The sequence below is a fragment of the Hyla sarda genome, unplaced genomic scaffold (genome assembly GCF_029499605.1).
Source record: "Hyla sarda isolate aHylSar1 unplaced genomic scaffold, aHylSar1.hap1 scaffold_1870, whole genome shotgun sequence".
NCBI lineage: Eukaryota > Metazoa > Chordata > Amphibia > Anura > Hylidae > Hyla > Hyla sarda.
Window position 1 is genome coordinate 57,793 of NW_026608522.1, and position 7,183 is coordinate 64,975.

A 7,183-nucleotide genomic window follows, 5' to 3' on the forward strand; every position below is an offset into this window, starting at 1 on the left:
TACAGTGCTATGATGTCACTCACTTCCACAGGCCTTGCAGAGTGTAAACAACAACAACCCAGCTTTGTTGTGTATGTAACCATAGGGATTTGTGATGTCACCTAGAACCTTCACAGCAGCGACAGCTTTATGAGGAGCATCAGCACTGCTCTGCCTGAGCAGAACCATCACCGCCATAGGTTGTCAAATAACCCGGATTTAACCCACACAGGTAAGTCCAATGGGGTGCAGGCATGTCCTCTATGCTTACAGCTTCCCGTGGGTGTTGGTTTGATACCGTTTGGGGACAGCCAAGGAGGCATCTGCAGGCAACAAAGGTAGGTGTGTGCTTGTGTGTGTGTTTCCTATGCAGATCCTAAGCCCAGTGTCACATGCAAGTAGGAGGAGTAAGAAGGGTTCCTGGCAAATCCGGGTTATGGATTGCATTTAAAAAGGCCCCGTGGGAGTGCAATGGGCCCCTGTCTTGCTGCTTAGCAATAATGGTATGGGTTTAGGTTCTGCTGTGTGTACTGGTGGTTGACTGCCCCCCAGCCCAGAGTGTGCATGGAAAATTGTCTGGCAGCCTCCCTGACAGCAAGCAGTGATAGTGCCCATGAAGGGCACCTTGTTGGGCCCGCCCCTTTCACGGTTATCGCTTCTCGGCCTTTTGGCTAAGATCAAGTGTAGTATCTGTTCTTATCAGTTTAATATCTGATACGTCCCCTATCTGGGGACCATATATTAAATGGATTTTTGAGAACGGGGGCCGATTTCGAAGCTTGCTTCCGTCGCCCTATGCATTGACCCGATATGGCAGTATCTTCGGGTACAGTGCACCACCCCCTTACAGGGTTAAAAAGAAAGATTCCTACTTTCATTGCTACCTGCTTGCTGGCTAGCCAGCTAGCCAGCCCTGTGGGCCTTGCTGCTGCTGCAGCCAAAAAACAAAAGGTGGTGCTGCTGCTGCTTCTGCTGCTTCTGCTTCTGCTTGTGTCTGGCCGCTGTTGGAGCGTCCAGGCACAGGACTTCTGCTGCTGCTGACTAAATGGCCTCCTTAATTGGATCATTTGAGTAGCCAGCACACCTGTGCAGGTAGGGCATGACATGATAGGCAGCTGCCTTGATAGCGGGTGGGTGCTGAATGTTCCTAATTGACAAAATAAGATTAATGCTTATGAAGAAATATAAAATCTCATCCCTTCCCCAATATCGCGCCACACCCCTACCCCTTAATTCCCTGGTTGAACTTGATGGACATATGTCTTTTTTCGACCGTACTAACTATGTAACTATGTAACATAACATGGGGGGGGGGGGGGGGGTCTCCTGGCTGTTCACACAGGTGTGTCATTGCTGTACATTGACCATGCATTGCTTCTGTGGTATTGCAAAGGCAAAGACAAATGCTTCCAGCCATCCATTGCACTAATGGATTGGTCATCAGCTGGCTGTCTATGTCCCGCATCAATATAGACCAAAGTACAGAGGGTTAGGCTATGCTATTGTGCACCTACCTGATGCATCAGAAGGTGCGAGGCCCTTGCTAAATTCTGTGCACAGACTTTGAGATCTATGCTTTAGACTGTATCTAAACCTGCTCCAACATGGACTGACATTCTGGCCTACTTTCAGCCGATGCGACTTGTCTGTCGCTGAACAGTCGCTTTTTATGTATTCAGCACCTATGTATAATGTTGTAAAAATGCTCTAGAAGCTAAAGTCGCAGAAATGTCACACATATTTGGCCTGCAACTTTCTGTGCGACAAATTCAGACAGGAAAAATCAGTATAAATCCTTAGAAAATTATCCCCCAGTGTCTCCATCTGCTGGCGGTATTGAATAAGCATTGCTGCACTGATGGGGTATGCATTAGACGAAAAAAAAGAAGAAAAAGAAGAATAATACGCCCAGAAAAGAGGCGAAAAGGAGAAAAACGTAAAAAAACGTGAAAAAAAAGTAAGAGGAAGAGAAGGGAAAAAAAGGTGGAAATGGGTTTAAAAGTGATTTCGGCGGAGAATATATATATATATATATATATATATATATATATATATATATATATATATACGCGCACACACACACATATATATAAACGTATTCTCCGTTGAGATATTGCAGCCGCTGCTGTGTCCAGGCCCAGGAGCCTTAGCACTGTGCTGTGATGTCACTCAATACCACTGACATCACTAGGTGTAAACAACATCTCTCCTTTGCTGTGTATGTGACTATGGAGCTGTTTGGTGATGTCGTCTATTATGGCCTTCATAGAAGCAACAGGAGATTGTTGCATCCATCTAGAACCCTCAGAACTACAGTGCTATGATGTCACTCACTTCCACAGGCCTTGCAGAGTGTAAACAACAACAACCCAGCTTTGTTGTGTATGTAACCATAGGGATTTGTGATGTCACCTAGAACCTTCACAGCAGCGACAGCTTTATGAGGAGCATCAGCACTGCTCTGCCTGAGCAGAACCATCACCGCCATAGGTTGTCAAATAACCCGGATTTAACCCACACAGGTAAGTCCAATGGGGTGCAGGCATGTCCTCTATGCTTACAGCTTCCCGTGGGTGTTGGTTTGATACCGTTTGGGGACAGCCAAGGAGGCATCTGCAGGCAACAAAGGTAGGTGTGTGCTTGTGTGTGTGTTTCCTATGCAGATCCTAAGCCCAGTGTCACATGCAAGTAGGAGGAGTAAGAAGGGTTCCTGGCAAATCCGGGTTATGGATTGCATTTAACCCCTTAAGGACACATGACGTACTGGAACGTCATGTGTCCACTCCCGATCTATAACACGGGGCCACGGCGTGGCCCCGCGTCATAGCGGGTCGGGCCCGGCCTCTAACAACGGCCGGGACCCGTGGCTAATAGCGCGCGGCATTGATCGCTGTGCCGCGCGCTATTAACCCTTTAGACGCGGCGTTCAAAGTTGAACGCCGCGTCTAAAGTGAAACCGAAAGCATCCCGGCTAGCTCAGTGGGCTGTTCGGGATAGCCGCGGTGAAATCGCGGCATCCCGAACAGCTGACAGGACAGCGGGAGGGCCCCTACCTGCCTCCTCGCTGTCCGATCGCCGAATGACTGCTCAGTGCCTGAGATCCAGGCATGAGCAGTCATCCGGCAGAATCGTTGATCACTGGTTTCTTATGAGAAACCAGTGATCAACATAGAAGATCAGTGTGTGCAGTGTTATAGGTCCCTATGGGACCTATAACACTGCAAAAAAAAAGTGAAAAAAAAAAGTGAATAAACATCATTTAACCCCTCCCCTATTAAAAGTTTGAATCACCCCCCTTTTCCAATAAAAAAAAAAACACAGTGTAAATAAAAATAAAAATAAACATATGTGGTATCACCGCGTGCGGAAATGTCCGAATTATAAAAATATATCATTAATTAAACCGCTCGGTCAATGGCGTGCGCGCAAAAAAATTCCAAAGTCCAAAATAGTGCATTTTTGGTCACTTTTTATATCATTTAAAAATGAATAAAAAGTGATCAATAAGTCCTATCAATGCAAAAATGGTACCGTTAAAAACTTCAGATCACTGCGCAAAAAATGAGCCCTCATACCGCCCCAAACACGGAAAAATAAAAAAGTTATAGGGGTCAGAAGATGACAATTTTAAACGTATTAATTTTCCTGCATGTAGTTATGATTTTTTCCAGAAGTCCGACAAAATCAAACCTATATAAGTAGGGTATCATTTTAATCATATGGACCTACAGAATACATATCAGGTGTCATTTTTACCGAAAAATGTACTACGTAGAAACGGAAGCCCCCAAAAGTTACAAAACAGCGTTTTTTTTTCAATTTTGTCGCACAATGATTTTTTTTCCCGCTTCACCATAGATTTTTGGGCAAAATGACTGACGTCATTACAAAGTAGAATTGGTGGCGCAAAAAATAAGCCATCATATGGATTTTTAGGTGTAAATTTGAAAGAGTTATGATTTTTTAAAGGCAAGGAGCAAAAAACGAAAATGCAAAAACGGAAAAACCTCCGGTCCTTAAGGGGTTAAAAAGGCCCCGTGGGAGTGCAATGGGCCCCTGTCTTGCTGCTTAGCAATAATGGTATGGGTTTAGGTTCTGCTGTGTGTACTGGTGGTTGACTGCCCCCCAGCCCAGAGTGTGCATGGAAAATTGTCTGGCAGCCTCCCTGACAGCAAGCAGTGATAGTGCCCATGAAGGGCACCTTGTTGGGCCCGCCCCTTTCACGGTTATCGCTTCTCGGCCTTTTGGCTAAGATCAAGTGTAGTATCTGTTCTTATCAGTTTAATATCTGATACGTCCCCTATCTGGGGACCATATATTAAATGGATTTTTGAGAACGGGGGCCGATTTCGAAGCTTGCTTCCGTCGCCCTATGCATTGACCCGATATGGCAGTATCTTCGGGTACAGTGCACCACCCCCTTACAGGGTTAAAAAGAAAGATTCCTACTTTCATTGCTACCTGCTTGCTGGCTAGCCAGCTAGCCAGCCCTGTGGGCCTTGCTGCTGCTGCAGCCAAAAAACAAAAGGTGGTGCTGCTGCTGCTTCTGCTGCTTCTGCTTCTGCTTGTGTCTGGCCGCTGTTGGAGCGTCCAGGCACAGGACTTCTGCTGCTGCTGACTAAATGGCCTCCTTAATTGGATCATTTGAGTAGCCAGCACACCTGTGCAGGTAGGGCATGACATGATAGGCAGCTGCCTTGATAGCGGGTGGGTGCTGAATGTTCCTAATTGACAAAATAAGATTAATGCTTATGAAGAAATATAAAATCTCATCCCTTCCCCAATATCGCGCCACACCCCTACCCCTTAATTCCCTGGTTGAACTTGATGGACATATGTCTTTTTTCGACCGTACTAACTATGTAACTATGTAACATAACATGGGGGGGGGGGGGGGGTGGTCTCCTGGCTGTTCACACAGGTGTGTCATTGCTGTACATTGACCATGCATTGCTTCTGTGGTATTGCAAAGGCAAAGACAAATGCTTCCAGCCATCCATTGCACTAATGGATTGGTCATCAGCTGGCTGTCTATGTCCCGCATCAATATAGACCAAAGTACAGAGGGTTAGGCTATGCTATTGTGCACCTACCTGATGCATCAGAAGGTGCGAGGCCCTTGCTAAATTCTGTGCACAGACTTTGAGATCTATACTTTAGACTGTATCTAAACCTGCTCCAACATGGACTGACATTCTGGCCTACTTTCAGCCGATGCGACTTGTCTGTCGCTGAACAGTCGCTTTTTATGTTTTCAGCACCTATGTATAATGTTGTAAAAATGCTCTAGAAGCTAAAGTCGCAGAAATGTCACACATATTTGGCCTGCAACTTTCTGTGCGACAAATTCAGACAGGAAAAATCAGTATAAATCCTTAGAAAATTATCCCCCAGTGTCTCCATCTGCTGGCGGTATTGAATAAGCATTGCTGCACTGATGGGGTATGCATTAGACGAAAAAAAAGAAGAAAAAGAAGAATAATACGCCCAGAAAAGAGGCGAAAAGGAGAAAAACGTAAAAAAACGTGAAAAAAAAGTAAGAGGAAGAGAAGGGAAAAAAAGGTGGAAATGGGTTTAAAAGTGATTTCGGCGGAGAATATATATATATATATATATATATATATATATATATACGCGCACACACACACATATATATAAACGTATTCTCCGTTGAGATATTGCAGCCGCTGCTGTGTCCAGGCCCAGGAGCCTTAGCACTGTGCTGTGATGTCACTCAATACCACTGACATCACTAGGTGTAAACAACATCTCTCCTTTGCTGTGTATGTGACTATGGAGCTGTTTGGTGATGTCGTCTATTATGGCCTTCATAGAAGCAACAGGAGATTGTTGCATCCATCTAGAACCCTCAGAACTACAGTGCTATGATGTCACTCACTTCCACAGGCCTTGCAGAGTGTAAACAACAACAACCCAGCTTTGTTGTGTATGTAACCATAGGGATTTGTGATGTCACCTAGAACCTTCACAGCAGCGACAGCTTTATGAGGAGCATCAGCACTGCTCTGCCTGAGCAGAACCATCACCGCCATAGGTTGTCAAATAACCCGGATTTAACCCACACAGGTAAGTCCAATGGGGTGCAGGCATGTCCTCTATGCTTACAGCTTCCCGTGGGTGTTGGTTTGATACCGTTTGGGGACAGCCAAGGAGGCATCTGCAGGCAACAAAGGTAGGTGTGTGCTTGTGTGTGTGTTTCCTATGCAGATCCTAAGCCCAGTGTCACATGCAAGTAGGAGGAGTAAGAAGGGTTCCTGGCAAATCCGGGTTATGGATTGCATTTAAAAAGGCCCCGTGGGAGTGCAATGGGCCCCTGTCTTGCTGCTTAGCAATAATGGTATGGGTTTAGGTTCTGCTGTGTGTACTGGTGGTTGACTGCCCCCCAGCCCAGAGTGTGCATGGAAAATTGTCTGGCAGCCTCCCTGACAGCAAGCAGTGATAGTGCCCATGAAGGGCACCTTGTTGGGCCCGCCCCTTTCACGGTTATCGCTTCTCGGCCTTTTGGCTAAGATCAAGTGTAGTATCTGTTCTTATCAGTTTAATATCTGATACGTCCCCTATCTGGGGACCATATATTAAATGGATTTTTGAGAACGGGGGCCGATTTCGAAGCTTGCTTCCGTCGCCCTATGCATTGACCCGATATGGCAGTATCTTCGGGTACAGTGCACCACCCCCTTACAGGGTTAAAAAGAAAGATTCCTACTTTCATTGCTACCTGCTTGCTGGCTAGCCAGCTAGCCAGCCCTGTGGGCCTTGCTGCTGCTGCAGCCAAAAAACAAAAGGTGGTGCTGCTGCTGCTTCTGCTGCTTCTGCTTCTGCTTGTGTCTGGCCGCTGTTGGAGCGTCCAGGCACAGGACTTCTGCTGCTGCTGACTAAATGGCCTCCTTAATTGGATCATTTGAGTAGCCAGCACACCTGTGCAGGTAGGGCATGACATGATAGGCAGCTGCCTTGATAGCGGGTGGGTGCTGAATGTTCCTAATTGACAAAATAAGATTAATGCTTATGAAGAAATATAAAATCTCATCCCTTCCCCAATATCGCGCCACACCCCTACCCCTTAATTCCCTGGTTGAACTTGATGGACATATGTCTTTTTTCGACCGTACTAACTATGTAACTATGTAACATAACATGGGGGGGGGGGGGTCTCCTGGCTGTTCACACAGGTGTGTCATTG

General features: G+C 46.1%; 3 non-coding genes across 3 annotated transcripts; all 3 read left to right on the forward strand.

The window, feature by feature from the left end:
- The first annotated feature begins 630 nt into the window (after positions 1-630).
- On the forward strand, positions 631-821 carry LOC130315353 (U2 spliceosomal RNA). Its single transcript, XR_008862892.1, has one exon. It is a non-coding gene; the product is annotated as a U2 spliceosomal RNA (small nuclear RNA).
- Positions 822-4,207: 3,386 nt separating this feature from the next.
- LOC130315356 (U2 spliceosomal RNA) lies at positions 4,208-4,398 on the forward strand. Its single transcript, XR_008862894.1, has one exon. It is a non-coding gene; the product is annotated as a U2 spliceosomal RNA (small nuclear RNA).
- A 2,087-nt stretch (positions 4,399-6,485) lies between these two features.
- LOC130315357 (U2 spliceosomal RNA) lies at positions 6,486-6,676 on the forward strand. The gene has a single exon (XR_008862895.1). It is a non-coding gene; the product is annotated as a U2 spliceosomal RNA (small nuclear RNA).
- The last annotated feature ends 507 nt before the right edge of the window (positions 6,677-7,183 follow it).